General features: G+C 36.9%; 1 long non-coding RNA gene and 1 other non-coding gene across 2 annotated transcripts in view; both read left to right on the top strand.

Annotated features, from left to right (window-relative positions):
- LOC103885401 overlaps positions 1-21,928 on the top strand; it is a 168,028-nt gene that overhangs the window by 75,538 nt on the left and 70,562 nt on the right. The window lies entirely within an intron of this gene.
- On the top strand, positions 2,242-2,303 carry LOC116275114. Its single transcript, XR_004184074.1, has one exon. It is a non-coding gene; the product is annotated as a U7 small nuclear RNA (small nuclear RNA).

Genomic DNA, 21,928 nt, shown 5'->3' with positions numbered 1-21,928 from the left:
CACAATTTTCCAAGCATTGTATCTTGTCATTACTCTCAGTGAACAGTTAAGCTCTCTCAAATCTCAACACTTTGAGCTTCCAAAATGATTTATTGCTATTAAATGGAGATATAACAGTAAGAAGTGGTCTGTATACTTTATTTACATAGATTTCAGTCTATAATAGGCAGCAGAGCCCAGATTTTGAAGAGATTATAAAGTTTCTCAGGAAATCCAGGCCTATTGAAGATAAGTACAAAGCCACATGCATTATTCTTGTTTTTGCTTTATTTTAAAATCTTATTTATACTAGGATTTCAGAAAACCAAAATTTGATTGGCAATAGAATTGTGTTTTTATGCCAGTTTCTTAAATTAAGGGAAAAAAAGAAGTGGCAATAAGATTGTGGATTTCAGTATGTCATCAGAGTCAAATTCTAGGAAGCTTAAGTTGTAGGAACTTGGAAATTCTTTGATTACACATGGTTTCTGAAGAATGTGTATCATTCTCCATGTAGTGCCTTAATTCCCATATTATAGAGCTTCTCGTTTTCACTTGTATAAATATTTAGGTTAGATGAAATAATGACAAACATCAGTAACAATTAAGTAACAGGTAGTATTATTTATATTGCATATACAATTTAAGGAAGTAACATGAACAAAATTGGGCCTAAATCATAAAGAAATTTAATGTAAAGCATCCTTGAAAAATTCCATGGCTGTGTTAATCACCCAAGAATCAATACCCTTTGATGAATTCACTATGTGACTCTGGAAAAATGGGAGATAACAATGACCTTTAACCTAAAATCTGGGTACCTGATGAAACCTGTCATCTTTAATTTTGCATAATAACTTATTTTGCATTATTTTTTTATGGTGTAATACTGTCCAAATGTAAATACTTGGCATTCTATTTTGTCCATATATCCCTCTCTAGTACTCACTCAACACATATCCAGTTCTTTATCTGTTCTACTTCCTTCTACATCACAATATGTTGAAAATTTTTCACGAGAAAAGTACATTTTTCTCAAAACCATCAATTTTTACACGTCCTCACCCATGTTCTTCTGTGCAAACATCTATCGAGAGAGTAAGGGGTGAGTCTTGCTATCAAACCACTTGGGGCTCTTTGCTCTGGAGATTAGCCTTTAGTTTCAAGGTGCATGACTATTTTCCTCAGTAAAGCTCAATGGGCTCAGACATAAACGGATTGAATGAATTCACAGATTACCTTAGCTGTTCCCTCTCATATTCTCTTTCCAGACCATATGTATCAATGATGTTCACATGAGAATGTATGGACCTTGACTTTATGAAATAATTTAATATATGGAAATACAGGTAAGGCATATAATGGAAGCCAAGAAACTCTTCAGCACTTAAGGTCTAGGTTACGTTTTGGAATTACGTTTTTATCGCTTTTACAAATTAAGGCAAAAGTAACAGAATTCGAGTGAATAAGTATGGATTACAACACATGAATAGAATTAAACAGTAGAAAGCTTTTGGAGTTGTGAGTTGGGGGAAAATTCTATCATTCATCTGTGTTAAGAAAAACTGGTACACTGAAATGAGTTTATGGAACTGCCAATGTCTGCAAATCTAAGTACACTGCACGTAAAAAGTATGGCTAGCTAAAACACATTATTATTATCATTTAGGATTTTTTCTATATTAATATCATCATAAGAAAACAAATAATTCATCAGATACATTGAATCAGAGTTATGTGTTAAACTGAAATTTTATTAAATATTTCATTAAATTGGATAACGGCATTAGTGTAAGAAAAAAACTTGTTAAAAAATAACTCATTAAAGTTGGATTAAAATATGATGGCTTATTTATAGTATTTTTTTTTTCAGATGGAGTATTCCTCTGTCACCCAGGCTGGAGTGCAGTGGTGCAATCTCAGCTCACTGCAACCTCCACCTCCCGAGTTCAAGCAATTCTTCTGCCTCAGCCTCCCGAGTAGCTGGGGCTAGAGGTCCCTGCCACTACGCCTGGCTAATGTTTGTATTTTTAATAGAGACGGGGTTTCACCTCGTTGGTCAGGCTGGTTTCGAACTCCTGACCTCTGCTGATCCACCCACCTCGGCCTCCCAAAGTGCTGGGATTACAGGCGTACAGGCGTGAGCCACAGAGCCTGACCTATGGAATTTTTTAATTATGTAAAATAAAGTAAAACTTATATAAAAATCACCTAAATTTTTCTTTGAAAATTTAAAGTAGTAGACTACAAAGAGACATGAAGTAGTGTTACAGCTCTTTTAGAATTTGTCTAGCAGGTTTTCTGTTTTTTAGCAGAAACCCTCCCCAGCCAATACACACACAAAGGCAATGTGACTAATCCTCTCAGAGAGCTCTCTCAAGTTTATAGAATAAATCTCTTTCTTTACATGCACTCTTTTTCTTCTAAATTTTTCTCAATTGAACTTCTTAGAAGTTCTATATTTGCTATTTATCATTCTATTTAAATTTATCTATAAAGTCATCCAAATTCTCAAATTCATAAACACAAAGGAAAATGTTTCAGATCCTCTTGGTTGACCACTAGGTGACATTTCACACCATTCATCACTTCTTCCTTCCCATAAACCTTTCCTCCCTCAGTTTCGTGACTCTCTCGGGGCTCCCCTGCTCCTCAGCTGCTCCTCAGCTTGTTGTTCATGTGATGCTGATCCCCAGGCCTTCTGCTTTCTGTTTGTCTTTGCTCTTTAAGAAACATTACACTTTCCTTCTGCTTTAGCTCTCACAGTCATGGAAAATATGTAGCAGTTGAAGATTCTTGCCACTTTATCCTGTGCTACATGCCCATGAAATAAAATAGAATGCATTTATAAGTCTTTCCTGATTTATAAATTCTCAAAATCCATCACATTGTGAACCGGAAATAGGGTTTATTTCCCCAGGTAAAGTCCGAAATCATGGGCAAGTCTCACCAAGGATGTGGGAATAAACCTAATGAAATGTAAACCATGTTGCGTCTCACAATACCTTTTGCCAGGACAGAGCTCATAGGTGGTTCAGCAGCTTTGTTTTAAAGAATGGCAACCTAGTGCTGCGTATTATTGTCAGGAGTGCTGGTCCTTCATGTTAGTGTTAGGATAAAAGGGAAGCAACATAGGGATGGGGTATAATGAGGCATGTTCAACTCCCACTTCCTGTCAGAGTCTGATATTTTTCTGTTTTGGGATCTTCTTGGCCAGGAGGTGGGTTCCATTCAGTTACCTGAGGGGCTTAGAATTTTATTTTTGGTTTACAATCGGAAAAGTAAATGCCAACTGAGAGGACAAAAATCCTTATAGATATTACATTGGCTGGGCTTCTTTGATTATTTGTATCAAAGTAAAGATAAGATTGTTTATTAGGGGACCATGAAATTTAATCAGTGAAGACATGTTAGAATTTTCACTGAAGAAAAATTGTAAGAAATTATCATTTGTAGAGGACACTATTGTGTCAAGGGAATATCTCTTTCTTATGCTTTTATTTTTCTCAGTTAAATTTCTTATTAACATGTTTATCAACTGAAGTTATGGCAAGAATTACATTTCTACAATAGGTAACAATGCTGCAGGAACAATACCATGTTTAATGGGTTATTCATATCTCTGTTAAGCTTTCTTCAAAATAATTAGAAAATACTGCATTCACCTGAGGATAAAACATTCAAGCAGAAATGACAAGATAAATGTATGTGAGAAAAGGGGACAGACTGCTATGCAACTCGATAAATTGTCTGGCATATTTATTTCTTTTCCATTATCTTTAGGGTGTTTCAAAGGATTGTGAAAATGAGATAGAATCAAGATGAGTATTCTCCTCTTGTAGCAAATGACTTTTTAATACATCAGTTAATTGAACTGTTTTCCCACAAAGAAGGTCACAGACAGTATCAACTGTCAAAACTTTTAGAGAAAAAATGTTGCATTCTTCCTAAAAATTAGGAAACAACATTCTGTTACATTTAGTTTTATTAAGTTAGAAGAGGAAACTAAGCATTATTTTTAAAGTGAAGGTAAATTGCTGGCAAAGCTACATTCTCTTCACTTATTTTAAATAATTTTATTCATTCTTCATTGTCTCAGTGAGGCAGCCATCACTGATCATTCTATTATGGAGAATACTGTAACCAATATTAGCACTTGAAAAAATATCTTGAGGATTGAGAGTCTGCATTTACACCAATATATCCCATAAGCAGAGAAAATGTTGACAACTGCAGTCAGTACCACGCTTAAGTCAGGGCAAGAGACAAGCTCACTGGGATAATGTGTGTCTCCCCCTTCTAAACCATGTTCCTGGCACCAGAGACCCTGCAGTTCCTTCACTATATGGTGCCAACCCACATCCAAGTACTGTACCAGCCTCTTTCCAGTTTCACCTTCGTGAATTTAGATTACATGTTCAGTGTGACCATACCTAACTCATATGAGTGGCCAAAGAAAAGAAATGTGAGAGAATGGAGTTTGGGAAGAGAAGGTAGGTGGCCCAGGGACCAGCTTTCCTCCTGTGGTCACATCTGCATTTTTGCTCTAATATGTTATTACATGTTACTATTACTTACACATGTTACTATTATTGCCCTTGTCATTTGGTATTACCTGGTTTTTTTTTGTTGTTGTTGTTACCTTTCAATTTCCCATTTGAGCCATTGAATGCTGACAATGTTTTTTTTTTTTTTTTTTTTTTTTTTTTTCCTTTTTATTTTCTCTTTTTAGCCATTTAATGTTGACATTTTTTTTTTTTTTTTTTTTTTTTTGTATCCCTACTGACTTCTCCAGTGCATAAAATAAATTTTCACATGATAGATGTTAGTAAATCTTTTTGAATTAAATAATGGTAACATATTATCTATTTAAACAAAATCTGGGATTCTAATCAGCTATTCAGTTGGTTACTCAAATGAATTTATTGTGTAATATTCTTGTCATTGTGGAATTGCTATTTTAAATGTATCTCCTGGAACAAGTGGTATTTTCATTGACATGATATTCTATCCATTAAATTGTTATCTAAGTGCAAGAGAAAATGGTAAGAAGTATAATAATATTTATAATTTCAAAAATGTTCTGATCAATTGTTGGACTCAAGTAGTCAGAAATCAAAAGGATGAGTGCTAATAGAAATAAATGCAATGGTATAATGAAAGTTTGTCTTTTAGGCTAATCCATGGAGACTTCATACTTGATAGCACGATTTGACCATTATAGTAAAAGGAAAAATTTCATTAGTGTGTGTCTTGTACTATTTTGTGGAAACTGTGTCTTGTATTATTCTGTATAACTCTGTGTAAATTCGTTCTTGTGAAAATGCTAAGTAACCATAGGTATAGTTTTTTCTTTTAAGTTCATGGGTACATGTGCAGGATATGCAGGTTTGTTACACAAGTAGATGTGTGTCATGGCGGTTTGTTATACAGATTATTTCATCACCCAGATATTAAGCCTCGTAACCATTAGTTGTTTATCCTGATCCTCTCCCTACTCCTACCTTCCACCTTGTGATAGGCCCCAGTGCTTGTTGTTCCTGTCTATGTGTCCATGTGTGCACATCATTTAGCTCCCACTTAAAAGTCAGAACATGCCATATTTGTTTTTCTGTTCCTGTGTTAGTTTGCTAAGGATAATAGTCTCCAGATCCTCTCACGTCCCTACAAAGGACATGATCTAGTTTTATTGAGAAAGTATCAAGAAACCTATCAGTCCCTATATATTTCTTCCCACTAATTACAATGATTTGAATTGTAACTGTGGCTGTACTTAGTCCTGAACATATGATCATATTATTAGTAGAAAAAAGGATTTCCCCAAATAAAACCCATGTATTGACAATATAAAAAATATATATTTATAGCCCAAATCTCTCCTCTGGGTTCTAAATTCCAATTTAATTCTTAATATGCATAATTGGATACATCAAAAATGTCAAACTCAACATGCAGAACGGAACCTATTACTTTTACTCAAATACCAATTTTCCACATATCAGTAAATGTTCTATCATATACCCAATTACTTAAGGTAGAAACCTATAAGTTATTTTTTCTTCCAGTTTGTTCTTGCCTCCTGCTTGCCATGATGTCCAATTGGTCAGAAAGTCTCAAAGATTTAAGTTTCAGTCAATTTTCCGCTAAGTATATTATGAATTTCTCTTCCTTTCTTGTCTAAAGCTACTGCATTTGTCTATCATGTCATTCCTCATATGGACTTCTGTAGCAGTCTCTCAAGCCATCTCCCTGCTTCCACCCTTGCCACCTCTGATCCTTCCTTACGCATCATCTTAAAATGTGAAGCAGATCTTAACCCTTCTCTGCTGAAAGCCTTTGTGTTGGCACTTGGAATAAAAATTCAAGTGCTTTCCTGCATCTGATCCTTCCTGCTTTCTCCCTGATGGGTTGCTCCAGCCTTATAATATAACAATACTTTCATTGCTCTTTATACTCCGGCGACATTTTTCTTCACTGAGTTCTTCTGCTTGTCATTCACTTTATTCCAGTTTTTACGTGGCTACCACCATTTAATTATGCAATTCGTAGTTTCGATATCCATTTCTCAAAGAGATGTTCCCACATATAATGTGGCTTCATTCCACCCACTCACACACATTTTTCTCCATTATTTTTTATTTCTTTCATAGAATTTACCCCAATTTACAGAGTTTATTCTTCTACTAGCACTTATATTCATCTCTCTTCTTCTGTCAGAATGAGAACCACAGGTGTTTGATTTACTACTGGATTTCCATTACCTCGCATGGTTCCTGTTGTGTAATAGTTAATTAATATTTGTTGAAAAATAGGTGTATCTAGGATAAATTTACAAATATGTAGCCTACTGAAGCTCCCTGAAAAATATTTTAATGTAAATCATACAGATGTTGTCCTCTTAAAACTTTATTAAAATAAGATGGAATACAAATATATAAACAAAGAAACAACCAGGTAGTGCAGTTTTAAATTTATTTGGTAAAAGTAATAGGTTTTCCAAAATATCTATCCATAGGATAGTGAAAGACTTTTGCTATTTTCAAACTACATTGGTTCTTATCTTTATATTTGAGGAAGATGAAACTCTTAACATGTCAAATTTTATCCATTAGTTTCACATTTTACCTTATAATTTAAAAGTGACTTCCATTGTCACTGAGGTCTCTATCAAAAACACATCTATAAATATCCTTTGCTCATTTTCTTGAAACGAGGTGTGAAAGAATATTGTCATTCTTTACAATTTCATAAAAATAATAGTCAAGTTTTTTTTTCTGAGAAAAAACTACTATATCCATGCTTGCTTTTTATAGTTTGGTTTTGGTTAAACAACATAATAGATTAAATAAACTACATTGTGATATAACGATAGCCAGTTTAATATATTAATAATATGCTAGATTTTGTCATGTACCTATAAGGAAAACATGTGCCCAAATACTCAAAATGAAATGGACATTTAAAATGACAATGATAGATGGCCAGATTAAATGAGTTAACTCCAATCTTAATAAAATTCCCTGTTTTGCTATAATGGTTATGTAATTGGAATAGAAAATGCATTTTAAGTCCAGATAACCCCAATATTGCATTTGTTTCCTGTGTTTTGCTTTAGACACAGTCTGTATTTTACTAGTATTATAACATCCAAGAAGCTGTCCTTAAGTATAAAATAAAAATCATTCCAATCTGTGTTATCTCTACAATTCAATCTCCGGGGGAAAGAGTTCTAGCAAAAAAGGGCCATGTTTGTAGTAATTTGAAAATAAACCATGCTAGATGAGGTATGAAATGGGACAAATCTTAACATTTATATGTTTATTTTTCCTTTCTTCTGAAGATTCTTAGTGAATAACTGTATTCCTATGAGACAAAGCAGAGTTTATAATAACTGAATTACATTGTAGAAAATGATGTACTTGGGGTTTTAATATTTTAATATTTTTGTTTTGAAGCAAATCTTGTGATTTTTCTACTTGTTATAAGTCAAAAATTTTGAGACATTAATAGATAGGAGGAAATGGTTAAATGATTTTTATAGTTTTCTTTATTACTGATTAGAATAAAAGTATAAACAATTTTCAGCTGTTGTTCATAATGCTATCCACCATCTCTGCTTGGTAGGGGCAAATTCAATAGTCCATGAATCCTTGGAGCCAAGCTGTGGTAGTTTTAATATGTTGGAGGCAGACAAATTAGGGCGAGGGTGGTTTACAATCTCCACTTGCCTGAATAATTGAAAACAACGTGATAGTTTATTTTTATAACTTGTCTATGGTCTAAGAGTGCAGTGGTTAGAGGTGAAGCAGGGGATAGAATTTATCTACTACCACACTATCATTTACTGCAAAGTCTTCAAACAATTTTTAAACAGAGTAACAGACCTTTTCTCAAATGGATTTAAGGAGAATTATGCAGTTCATTAAGTGAAAAATCTAAAATCCCAGAGACATATACATAATATTCAACTTTTCAGAGTGAAAACTTGTACATATCTTAAAGAAAATGGGGGAACTCCTTTTTAGGGAACTTTTGTAATTTTTAAAAATATTCTCTTTTCCTATATGGTGGGAAACATTATGTGACAAAACAAGAAATTAAAGTTCCCCCTAAATCTCCCATAGAAATACCAAACTAGAAAATAAAAGCTGGCCAAGGTGGTGGCTTACGCCTGTAATTCCAGCACTTTGGGAGGCCAAGGCGGGCAGATCACAAGGTCAGGAGATCGAGACAGTCTTGGCCACCATGGTGAAACCCCGTCTCTACTAAAATACAAAAAATTAGCCAGCCATGGTGGCGTGTGCCTGTAATCCCAGCTACTTGGAAGGCTGAGGCAGGAGAATCACTTGAACCCAGGAGGTGGAGGTTGCAGTAAGCTGAGATCACGCCACTGCACTCCAGCCTGGCGACAGAGCAAGACTCCATCTAAAAAATAAACAAATAAATAAATAAAAATAAAAGCTGAGCCAAAATATCAGCTGAACCTTCATTAGGTGTGGGATACATTTTATCATATTTAGAAATCATTTCACATGTAAATCATATGTAAAGTAACATATTTAAGCTATCAGAAATATTAACATCATAGATAAGTTTCTAATTTATTCTGTACATAATAAAATATTACAGATGGAGAGAGAAAATATGTACATTCAGAGATCATACATTTTTCATGACTTCACATGATTCAAGTGATTGATATTTACAGAATTTTTAATAGCAAAGACAATTCACAAAAAGCTTAAATTCATAATACTAGATGCAGCTTGTCAAACAGGATGAACAAAAACATCTAGTAATCCAAAGTAAGAAAAGAAGGTGAAGTTTAAATGGACAGCAGAACACTTGAATTAAATCAGCATATCTCTCTGTGAATCTAATGAGCTTACATTATGAGTATTCTTCGATTCACTCCAGCAACCCAAAATTGCTTAAGCATTCAGCCAAGCAGTAATTTTATTTGAAATTACCTAGACTTTATGTGTGCTGAATGACCATGGCTTGGATTTTTATTTGTGTTGAATTAACAAAGTTGTCCTTCCCAGATATTAGCACTCTGTTTAAACTTACCTTTATATAACAAATTCCACATTTCTCTCTAAATAAGCTGCCTAGCCTTAACAGTTACAGTAATACTCGAAGTCTCATCAGCTTCACTCAAGACAAGTCATTAGAATATCCACTCTTATAGGCATGCTACCTCCACCTCTTTTTCTTAATGCACATGTTTATATATATATTTATATGGCGCCCTTGATGTTCAGACCCATCCTTATGAGATCCGCAGCCATGACAGGATGTGAGACCATGTATCCTATGGAAGGTCCAGTCTTGACCAGCCTGTCACCAAGGACTCTAACAAACTTCTGTACTTTTATCATGAGGAATAAGGGTAAATCTATGAAACTTTAGTCATATTTCAGCCAATTGTAAGGAAGAATTCTAAAATGTTAGCCATTCAACATGCCTCAGAAAGTATGGTTGTCCTCACTAGAATTTTCAGATAGAAGGTGAATGGCCATTTTGTCTTAGATGTCAAAGAGATTTTTATTCATCCACTGAGGGTGATACAGGTCACTGTAAAAGTTTCTTGAAGTCTAGATTATATTTCATAATATTTAGCTCTAATTCTTAAAGAAAAAAAATCTTATCCTCAGTTGTCACAGAAAGAGCCATCTAACAGATGTGGGCAGCTAGACTGTCTGTCAGAATGTATATTTGAACTGGCATGTTTTATAAGAGTGCACCTTGGATAAAGTCCTATGATGTAAAGACAACAGACAGGTTGGAGTGGCTAAGCCTGTGAATAGAAAACAGCACTAAATAATCTCCACTGTAGATGTTCAATCTTGGCCAAAAGTCCAAGGTCTTCATCAACCAATCTATAAAATGAAGGGATTGGACGTTATTTTATTCATCAAATATGTCTGGAATGTTCATTATATTTCAAGTCCTGCAGATACAAAATGTAAAGATATAATCTTTAAAGTACTTCTGGTCAAGCAAGTAGAGCCAGGTGAGGAATGGCATCTCAAGGAGGGCTTCCTGGAGGAGGTGAACTCTGAGTCTGAAAAAGACAGGGATTGAGTCAGGGAGCATATTGAAAACACGATTGTTATGAATCCAAGCTGGAAAAGTCTTGGTGGGTGAAAATGTGTGTGACAGAGTTAGAGTAAAGGGGAGAAATTATGAGAGGCTCCTTTGAAATTTCAGCTCCCCTGAATGTATTTCTATGCTACTGACCTAAAAAAAAGTGTTTTAATTTTTCACTCAGTATTATTTTCTTTAGGATAAAAACCATATTTCTTTCTTTCTTTCTTTCTTTCTTTCTTTCTTTCTTTCTTTCTTTCTTTCTTTCTTTCTTTCTTTCTCTCTCTCTCTCTCTCTCTCTTTCTCTCTTTCTCTCTCTCTCTCTCTTTCTCTCTCTCTTTCTCTCTCTCTCTCTCTCTCCCTCCCTCCCTCCTTCCCTTCCTTCCCTTCCTTCCCTTCCTTCCTTCCACGGAGCCTCGCTCTGTCGTCCAGGCTGGAGTGCAGTGGCGCGATCTCGACTCACTGCAAGCTCCGCCTCCCTGGTTCACGCCATTCTCCTGCCTCAGCCTCCCTAGTAGCTGGGACTACAGGTGCCCGCCACCACACTCAGCTAATTTTTTTGTATTTTCAGTAGAGACGGGGTTTCACCGTGTTAGCCAAGATGGTCTTGATTTCCTGACCTCGTGATCCTACGTGCCTCGGCCTCCCAAAGTGCTGAGATTACAGGCGTGAGCCACTGCGCCTGGCAATAAAAACCACATTTCGATGTTGTTCTTTTCACTGTACCTCCCTAAACCTCCACCTTACTACTACCACTCAGAGTGAGTGATAATCACAGACTCTCAATAAATAGGTTGGCGAATGAATGCTATACTCCTTTTCCCCTAGGCAAGGATGCAAAGTTAAAATTGAGTCAGAGATCTCTAGGCAATTAACTGCTGCGCATTGGTCTTTTGCATAAACAGGTCTTGGCCTCGACCTCTACCTAACCCTATAAAGTTTCCATAGCTTCCCTCTAATCCCTCCCAACTCCATACCTCACAAAGGTCTAAGTCGACAACTGATATAATTAAGGGACCTCACAGTAATATGAGTCTTTATATGTGAAAAATAGAGTCTTGCATCCCCCAGCCTACGGGAGGCAGCACTGGTACTCAGAGCAGTAATGAGGCAATATTTGGAAGCCTGAAAAATGAAGAATCCAAATGAAATCAAAGCTAGTTGGTAACCCTGTTTTATCAAGCAGTCCTGTGTCTTTGGATTTTTTCTGCAGGCTCACTACATCTGCTTTACGTTGCTGCCATGTTTTACACATAATTGTTCATTGTTCCCATGTTTACTCATTGCTCAGCAAATCGCTGGCACTAACTTCAGAGAAGTCATGGGCCAGGCGTGGTGGCTCACGCTTGTAATCCCAGCACTTTGGGAGGCCGAGGCAGCGGATCACCTGAGATCAGGAGTTTGAGACCAACCTGGCCAACATGGTGAAACCCCACCCTACTAAAAATATGAAAAGTAGCTGGGTGTGGTGGTGGGCGCCTGTAATTCCAGCTACTTGGGGGATGAGGCAGGAGAATCACTTGAACCTGGAAGGCGGAGATTGCAGTGAGCCGAGATCCTGCCATTGCACTCCAGCCTGGGTAACAAAAATGAAACTCTGTCACAAAAAAGGAAAAAAAAAAAAGTCATGTACAGGAACTATCCAGCAGTCAGGCCAAGGTAGGTATAGTACATGGGGCACAAGATTTGCTATTGAGTATTTCTGTGCCAAGGGCATTAATGAATGAGTGTCTTTAAATGGATACTTGACAAACAATCGCATAATTTTATTCATTTCAGAGCTAGGGAGCATAAGTATTACTCAAAAATTAACACACACTATGTTTTCATCCAGCACAAGGAGTAGCAAATTTCCCATGTGCCAAGCAAGAAAGAAATCTTTCATCAGCCCTGCTAAGGGCTGTGTCTTTGAGGATAGTCATTTTTCCTTTGGCTCCAATTCATCCTGATGGCTTAAATATGAGGTCAGGTTCGAAGAGTCTAAATCAGGTGAAATAATTTCCTTTTGAGAGGAGGCAGGAGGAGAACAGAGTTATCTGTCCCATCACTAGAATATATTGATTTGGCACTAGAAAGAAAAGAAGTAAAACAAATGGGCTCTATATGTGACTCCTATTAAGAAACATTTACATAATTCAAGCTAGAAGGGAAAAATGTCACCTATCAGAGGATATGCTTTTGGAAAAAGGGAAATAATAACATTGAGATCTCTCTTTACTGGAGACTTTCAAGTAAAATATGCCTCATGTCTACAGAAAATATATAATGGCATTAGTAATGAAAAACTCATATATAATGTAAGTTATCATTTTGAGAAAGCCAGCTACTACTTTTGCATTTCCTCAATAAATTGTCACATTGCATGCATTTGAATTCTTGCAAGACAATTTTCTCATTATTAATAGATAAGAAAATTACAGTACCTTTTACTTATAAGTCACTAGATATTAGTGAAGATTCCCTTGAACTTCCTCTGTCCTCAGTATAATAAACATTGAAAGGCACTTTCATATAGAGATTATTACATCAACTTAAAAGTCATGCAGAGCTGGGTTTAAAGTTTGGCTCCACTAACGTATCATTACAAGTGACAGAAAACATGATTTAAACTAGCTTGAGCAAGTAATGGGAATTTGTTCATATAATTAATATATTTCAGGGGAATCTGAATTCAGGTAGAGCTGAATTCAAGGACCAAATTGTATGATCAGAACTGAATTTCTCCCCATCTCTTGGCATGATCTTCTCTCTTCCATGCCATGATTTTGATTTGTTTGTTGGGAGGTGGCTATAGCTCCATCTTCTCTCAGGAGCAATCATAGGGATGTTCAGCCAGGAAGACAGTGCGCTTGTAGAACAAAGCTTGAAAAACAGGTGCCCTAAAAATTGATGGTTATTATTAGAAATTTAGTAAATATGGCCGGGCGCGGTGGCTCAAGCCTGTAATCCCAGCACTTTGGGAGGCCGAGACGGGCGGATCACGAGGTTGGGAGATCGAGACCATCCTGGCTAACACGGTGAAACCCCATCTCTATTAAGAAATAAAAAAAAAAAAAAAAAAAAAAAACTAGCCGGGCGAGGTGGCGGGCGCCTGTAGTCCCAGCTACTCGGGAGGCTGAGGCCGGAGAATGGCGTAAACCCGGGAGGCGGAGCTTGCAGTGAGCTGAGATCCGGCCACTGCACTCCAGCCTGGGTGACAGAGCGACACTCCGTCTCAAAAAAAAAAAAAAAAAAAAAAAGAAATTTAGTAAATACATTCTTGGTGATGAAAATGCCATTTTCCATCCCACAATAATTTACTGTGTGATCTTGGGCAACTTATTTAGCCCACCCAAGCCTCAATTTCAATTATGAAATGGAAATGATATTAAGTACTTTCTAAGGCGTCTAAAGTTTAAACAAATTTTTGAGAACTGTTTCTAAAGCTCTTGGTAGAATACATGACAAATAATAAGTGGGAGATAAAGCTGCTAAAAAAATCCAGAAAGAAGTATGAGTAGGCAAAGGGGGTTCTGATCCCCGGCCCTGATCACAGGACTGATGGTCCTTCTAAAGCGGAACTACATTTCTGTGACAAAAATGCATTTGAAAGTTTGTGACTAAGTGCATGGAATAGCATAAACTTGCCAAAGAAAATCACACCAGCATTTATGAGAGATGCAGTATATTTGGTAGAGAGAAATAAAAAGGAAAAATATCTATGTTCTTGCTATATGAAAAATGCATCATTTGTTATAATCCTTCCACCTACAGAGAAAAAAGAGACAGTCAAGGACAAATCATAGCTTCATGCATATGCATCACTTGGCTATAGAACATTGGTAAAATTTCCTTGTATCTGTTAGGATCTTCAGCCTGATAGCTCAAAGAATACCCACTGGGCTAGACTAAATGATGAAATCGATGACAGAGAGAGAGAGAGAGAGAGAGAGAGAGAGGAAGAGAGGAGAAGAGGAGAGGAGAAGAGAGAAAGAAAAAAGAAGGATGAAGAAAGTATAAACCAGGGATGTGTGCATTAGATATTAATGCTGGCAAATATGTGAGGCTCCATATCTTCCTGGAAACATGCTAATGATCTTATTCTGACTTCCTCACAAGCAATATGAATTTCCAGGAGGGCAACAAGGGATAGTTGCCTTGAGTCAGAAAATAGTTGAGGGTAAAGTACTGATTCTAAAACTCTCTTTCTAATAGTCCTCTCAGTCCAGAACTCAGGGCAGATTTTCTGCAGACAGAGTAGACTATGGGGAAGAAACATAATGATTCCTCTATTACTTCAGCTATACTTGTATAGTAAAGACAGGGCAAAAAATACAACAAGGAAAGTCGATTGATTTGCTATGATAGGCATGGCAATTGTCTTCTTTTTCATTTCTGTCTCTGAGTCCCATCAGGCACAATTTACATTTTATAAGATGACATTTAATATACATGTGTGTTTTTTGCTACAGGGATATTTGAATTCATCAGCACACCATTTGCCTTAGTCTGTTTGAGCTGCTATAACAAAAATAACATAGACTGGGTGGCTTATAAATGACAGAAATTTATTTATCACAGTTCTGGAGGTTGGAAACTCCAAATCAAGGAGCTGGCAATTTGGTATATGATGAGGGCCTGCCTGGATTGTCACATGGCAAAAAGTGTCATGCACTTCCATGTGAAGAGACCACCAAACAGGCTTTGTGTGAGGAATAAAGCTTTTTACTCACCTGGGTGCAGGCGGACTGAGTCTGAAAAAGGAGTCAGCAAAGGGAGACAGGGGTGGGGCAGCTTTATAGGATTTGGGTAGGTAGTGGAAAATCACAGTTAAAAGGAATTTTTCTCTTGTGGGAAGGGGCGGGGGTTACAAGGTACTCAGTGGAGAGGTTCTGAGACTCATTGTCTAGGAGAAGTAATGTCACAAGGTTAATTGGTCAGTTAGGGTGGGGCAGAAACAAATCTCAATGGTGGAATGTCATCAGTTAAGGCAGGAACTGGCTATTTTCACTTCTTTTGTGATTCTTCAGTTGTTTGAGACCATCTGGATGTATATGTGCAGGTCACAGGGGATATGATGGCTTAGCTTGGGCTCAGAGGCCTGAATAAAAGAACTAGGGAGTCTTGTGGGGTCTCTTTTATAAAGGCATTATCCCATTCATGATGGCTCCATTCTCGTGACTAATCACCTCCTAAAGTCCTCACCTCCTAATACCATCACTATTGGAGATTAGGTTTCAATATGCGAATTTTGGGGGAATATAAACTATAAGTCCATTGCATTGTCATGATCAAGGGTGGAGCAACTTGGAATCAATAGTTCTCAAGAATTACATACTATCTTGAAGGTGTCCAAGTGATTGTGTTTTCAGAGAAAGAAGTTCAAGAAAGAGTAATTAAGAACTGTAGTCATTCATATGACAAATGAGGACTGGTTGATAAACCCATCTAACATCTAAATTCTGGCTCAGAATATTAATTTTTGAGGAATTACATGGATGGAGCTACTAGCAAATATGTTTTACCTCTTACTAACCATGATGACTGATTTGGGGTATCAACTTAACTGGATTAAGGGATACTTGGGTAGCTGGAAAGGCACTAAATATTCTCAGTGCTTCCGTAGGCAAAGAGCCTGTCCCTCTTCCGTTAAAAATAAGCCAGGTGGTTTGGCATTAGATTAGAAGATTGAGCTGCCCTAGGTGTGTCTGTGAGGGTGTTTCAAAAAGAGATTGGCATTTGAGTCAGTGAACAGAGTAGAGAAGATCTGCCCTTACTGTGGGCAGGTATCATTTAATCAGCCAGCTAGAATGGAACAAAAAGGGAGAGGAAAGGAGAATTCTTGCTGTCTCTTCCAGAACCTGAACACCCTTATTCCACCCTTGGACAACAGAATTCCTTATCTTCCATGCTTTGAGACTTGTACCTGTGCTGACTCCTCTCTGAAAAAACCCTCTTCCCCTGGGGTTCATGGGCCTTGGGCTTTAGACTGAGGGTTCACCATCAACTTCCTTGGTCCTGAGGCCTTTGAACTTGAACCGAGTCACACTACTGGCTGGCTTTTCTAGTTCTCAAACTTGCATATGGCCTATCATGGGACTTCTCAGCCTCTATAATCAAATGAACCAATTCCCCTAATAAATCCCTTCTGGTCTATGTCTCTCTGTCTCTCTCCATATATATATATACACACACACATGTATATACACACGTGTGTATATGCACATATATATATACACGTGTATATATATATGTATACATACACGTGTGTATGTATATGTATATATACGTATATATACATATGTATATATGTGTGTATATATGATTGGATCATATATGATTGGATCGGGGGGCAGTTTTCCTCATGCTGTTCTCATGATAGTGAGGGAGTTCTCATGAGAGCTGATGGTTTTAAATGAGGCACTCTCTGGTTCTCACTGACACTCCTGCAGCCTTGTGAAGAAGTTGCCTGCTTCCCCTTCCACCATGATTGTAAGTTTCCTGAGACCTCCTAGCCATGCTTCTTATTAAGCCTGCAGAACTGTGAGTCAATTAAACCTTGTTCCTTCTAATTGCCCTGTCTCAGGTAGTATTCTTTATAGCAGTGTGAGAATGGACTAATACATCACTGATGTTATATAACCACCAAATACATTGTTTTCTTTATACTTTAGTCAGTTATCTTTTAATGATTAAAAGTAAGAAAAAAATGGCTTTTATTATTATCTTTAACTTTACCTTTTCCAGTGCTTTCATATTCTTTGTGTAGCTCACATTCGCATTTGTTATACTATTTCTTATGCCTGAAGACATTTATTTATTTCTTGCATTGCAGGTATGCTTGCATTGAGTCTCTCAGCTTTTGTTTTTCCAATAATTATTTACTTTGCCATTATTAAAATATATATTTGCTACATATTGAAATCTGGATGAGATTTTTTCCCTCAGAACATAAAGATATTGCTCTATTTTTTTCTGACTTGTACAGTTTCTAGTGAAAAGTATGCTATAATTCTTACTTTTGTTCCTCTGTATCTAGTAATACTTTTTTTTTTTTAAATTATACTTTAAGTTCTAGGGTACATGTGCACAACATGCAGGTTTGTTACATATGTATACATGTGCCATGTTGGTGTGCTGTACCCATTAACTCATCATTTACATTAGGTATATCTCCTAATGCTATCCCTCCCCCTTACCCCCTCCCCACAATAGGACCCGGTGTGTAATGCTCCCCTTCCTGTGTCCAACTGATCTCATTGTTCAATTCCCACCTATGAGTGAGAACATGTGGTATTTGGTTTTCTGTTCTTGCAATAGTTTGCTGAGAATGATGATTTCCAGCTGCATCCATGTCCCTAAAAAGGACACGAACTCATCCTTTTTTATGGCTGCATAGTATTCCATGGTGTATATGTGCCACATTTTCTTACTCTGTATACCTTCAAGGTACTCTCTTTATTTCTGATGTTCAGAAGTTTGACTATAATGTATCTAGGTGATGTTTGCTTTGGTTTAGTTTATATTTTTTTAAAAATTGTTTATTCTGCTAGAGATTTCTAAGCTTCTTGAATGTATGGTCCATTTTTCTTTCACTAACTTTGAAAATTCTTGGTCAATGCCTCTTCAAATATTCCTCTGTGCTGTCCTTTTGATTCTGTCTTGTTATTTGTGGATTTTAATCACATCTATGTTAAAGTCTTTGGTATTGTCCCACAGCTATCTGTGCCTCACTGGCTTCAAATTCCTCTAGTTCTCAGCTTCTGTTATTTTGTACCCAGTATATGGCCTGAGATGCCAGGGTATTTTTTCTCAGTGTTTCCAATTTCCTCAGCTTTCAGTAGTTTCTGAATGTTTGTGCCACAGAAAGGACATTTTCTCATTCTTTCTTCATTGATAGATTGTTGAGCTCATGGTGGTGTGGCAAAGATGTTTTCAGTTTTACTTGTTCAGCTTTAATACTGTGCAGGGCTTGTGATCCTGGGCCTTGGATAAATGGTCTTTTAAGAACCCCTGCCCCTCCTCTACTTGGCAGTTAGACTCTGCTATGTATTTGTTGGGTCTTGGACAGGAGAGCTTCCTGCTCCTTCCCCAGTTGTAGCCAATTTCTATTTGGTGTCCATGAAGGAGGCTGGACCAAGTGATTTTTCTGCTCCTCCCCTGTGGCATAGGGCCTCTGCTTCTACCCTTGCCTAGAAGCAGTGGATTTTTTTTTTTTTTTTTTTTGAGATGGAGTTTTGCTCTTGTTCCCCAAGCTGGAGTGCAAGGCACAATCTTGGCTCACTGCAACCTGTGCCTCTCAGGTACAAGCGATTCTCCTTTCTCAGCCTCCCAAGTAGCTTGGATTACAGGTATGCACCACTATACCTGGCTAATTTATTTCTTTTTTATATATATTTAGTAGAGATGGGGTTCTACCATGTTAATCAGGCTGGTTGCAAACTCCTGACCTCAGGTAATCCACCCGACTTGGCCTCCCAAAGTGCTGGGATTACAGGCGTGCACCACTGCACCCAGCCATGAAGCAGTGTGTCTTTATCTGGGTCCTAGGGTTGGGGGGATTCAAATCCCTTCTAAGATCTTTGTGTTTTTATTTTGTATGAGAGTAATGCCCAGAAAAGCAGTTGATGTTTGATGCCTGACCCAGGTAGCAGTTGAAAACTATTTGTGCACCTGCATCACGAGGAGGCAATTTTACAACCTCCTGCTTTTTTTGTGGGCATTGGGTGGAGGCCTGTGAAAAAGACCTTTCTAGTGAACATGGCCCCCACTTCTGACTGGCGGTCTCAGCTATTCTGAGTTTATATGCTAACCCTTGTTAGTTGACCTACTTGTTACATAGCTTTAAAGGATGTTATAGTTTGTTGCAGAGGATATAACCACTGCCATGAATGCACAGGGAACCTGGGAGAGCTTTTCTTATGCCTTAGAGCTCAAAGAGAAATATGTTGCTTATTTAAAATTAATATAGTTTAAGACACCAATTTTCAAAGTTTTCAGCAGCATAAACCCTTTTCTGTAAGAAATTTTAAGTGGAACCCCCAAAACCAGGAGTAATTTACAAAGTCAAAGTTATAATTGATTTTTTAAAGTGATTTCAACACTGCGAAAGCAATAGATGAGAGGTTTTTTTAGTAAAGTCATAGAAAATCCTTGGTCCTTTTACCATGATTTGAGCAAAGATTTGGGATATCAGTCTAGTCAATCTGTTTATTTGAATTCTCCAACACAGAGAGAAGAAACCTTATGTCCTCCTTATTATTCTTAGGCAATGACTACAAGGTCTCAGAAGTCTTACCTTAAGTCTATATTTGATTCTAGGTAAGTTTGCTTGATAGTCCAATTAAGTATTTCATCTTTTCCTGTTATCAGTTGCCAGAACTGCATCCCCAAATGATAGTGAGATTTTTACTAATGTCAAATAATGACTGTTAATACTAATTTTCTTCAAATCCTACTTTCTGTAACCACCATTGGTCCCAATTGCTATTAGTCAATTTTTAAATTTTAAATGACATAACCCAGGCTAGGTAGTTTCAACAACAGCAACAAAAAACACATGCATTTGTAGATTCTATGTCATAACGGAAAATCAAGTCTGGGGACAACGTAAGGAGAAACATTGACAACATAGACAGAATCCAGTGAAGACCCACTGCTGCCTCCCAAAGGCACAGTCCCTAGAATATATCTGTTTATTCTGAGCACTTGATGTTTAGACTTCAGCTTCTTCTCTCATTTGACCTCATGTCAGAATGGTACTTGCTTCTTCGCATCATCTACTTTTGAATCAATGTCTCATAAAGGTGCATCTGAATGGCACAGGCTGGGTTACATATATGACTGAAGGGAGGCTGGAGAAGTGATTGTGGACTTTCTGCCTTAGGGATAACAAAACCAGGGACAAAAACTCTCCTAGCCTAGAAGAGATGTTAAAAAGATTTTAGGTAGACAAAAAAGCATAATACTTGTCTCCTGTAGATACCATTTTCTAGCACAAAATTATTACTCAAAATGATGTATTTTGAGTATGAATTTCTTGTACAATTCTCGCTACCCTTATCCCAGAAGTTTGTATTGACTTTTCTGTTTCTTCTTGAGAAACGATAAATAGGACAATAATAAACGTTATCTCTAAAATTGTTCACCATCCTCATCATATTATTTGTTGCAGTGAGAATACTTTTTTCTTAAGAATATTATTCTTAAAATCCTAAGAACTCCCCCATAAATTGTAGACTAGTTATTTTTCAGGTTTACTGCCCAGCTGTCTTCCTCAGATTTCTTTCCATTTGCTCTTTTGCTTGAATTGTCTTATTTCTTGCATTCCATGTATCTTCTTTCTTGAATTTCCTTTGTTTTCAGAATGCACTCTTCTTTTCTCAGAAAGAGTGCATGGGGAAAAACTTTATGACTAAAAATAATTTCACTTTTCTCTTGTAGTTGATTAAAAACTGGGCTATGTATAGAATTCTAGATTCAAAGTTATTTTACCTCAGAGCTGTGAAGACATTGGTTCATTTTCTTCCAGCACTTAATTGCTAAAACACTGATTGTAATTATTGTATTGATTATGATGATTCTTCTAATTTCTTTGGGGTTAAGTTGTTTATATAACTAGGTAATAACATTATTGGCTATCAAGCTATGATATTTTAACCACCAAAATAGAATTTTATTGGATGTGAGAAACATAAGTGAAGATAAACTATGCAACTCTTTTGTTAGCAAGTATATTGAATTGTCTCAAGATGAGAAAGACAAATAGAATGCAAAAAATGAAAACAGGAGAATGTTGTATATTGATTTCCCATACTTCTTACCATCTACACTCTTATAGCCCCTTACACTCTATTTCCATTCGAGATACAACCATTCCTCCATCTTTGAGCACAAAATAGTAATATCTTCCACAACAAATAGAGAACCTGTTCAGTTTCTTTCAGTGAGAGCCAGTGCTAAGTGAAGAATTCTGTGCCATTCAGGGTTCAACTAGAGAAGCAGAACCAGCAAGATATATTTTATATAGATATGCATATCTGTATATATATATGTGTGTGTTTGATACTGATAATTGACTGACATAATAATGAGGACTGGTTAAGCAGTCTTTTGAAAGCTATGTCTCTGTATCTTATGTTGGAGCTTGAAGTCCACAGACAAGGAATCAGGAAGAGAAGATTGGAAGTATGTCGGCAACCCCACGAGGATGAACTTAAATGCATGTCCATTCTTGTTGCCTCTGACCTTGGTTAAAAGGGTATCCTGCAACGGCCTTTATCTCAGAGCTAAACACCTACCTGGCCCAGGGGCCAAAAAACTGAAGATGAATCCAGAAAAGGCTCAACAACTGCAGATCCAGATGCTGCTTTATGCCATT

Source organism: Papio anubis, chromosome 5 (assembly GCF_008728515.1).
Source record: "Papio anubis isolate 15944 chromosome 5, Panubis1.0, whole genome shotgun sequence".
NCBI classification, from domain to species: domain Eukaryota; kingdom Metazoa; phylum Chordata; class Mammalia; order Primates; family Cercopithecidae; genus Papio; species Papio anubis.
The sequence above is the reverse complement of the archived record's forward strand: the minus strand, read 5'-3'. Positions and strand labels throughout refer to the sequence as shown.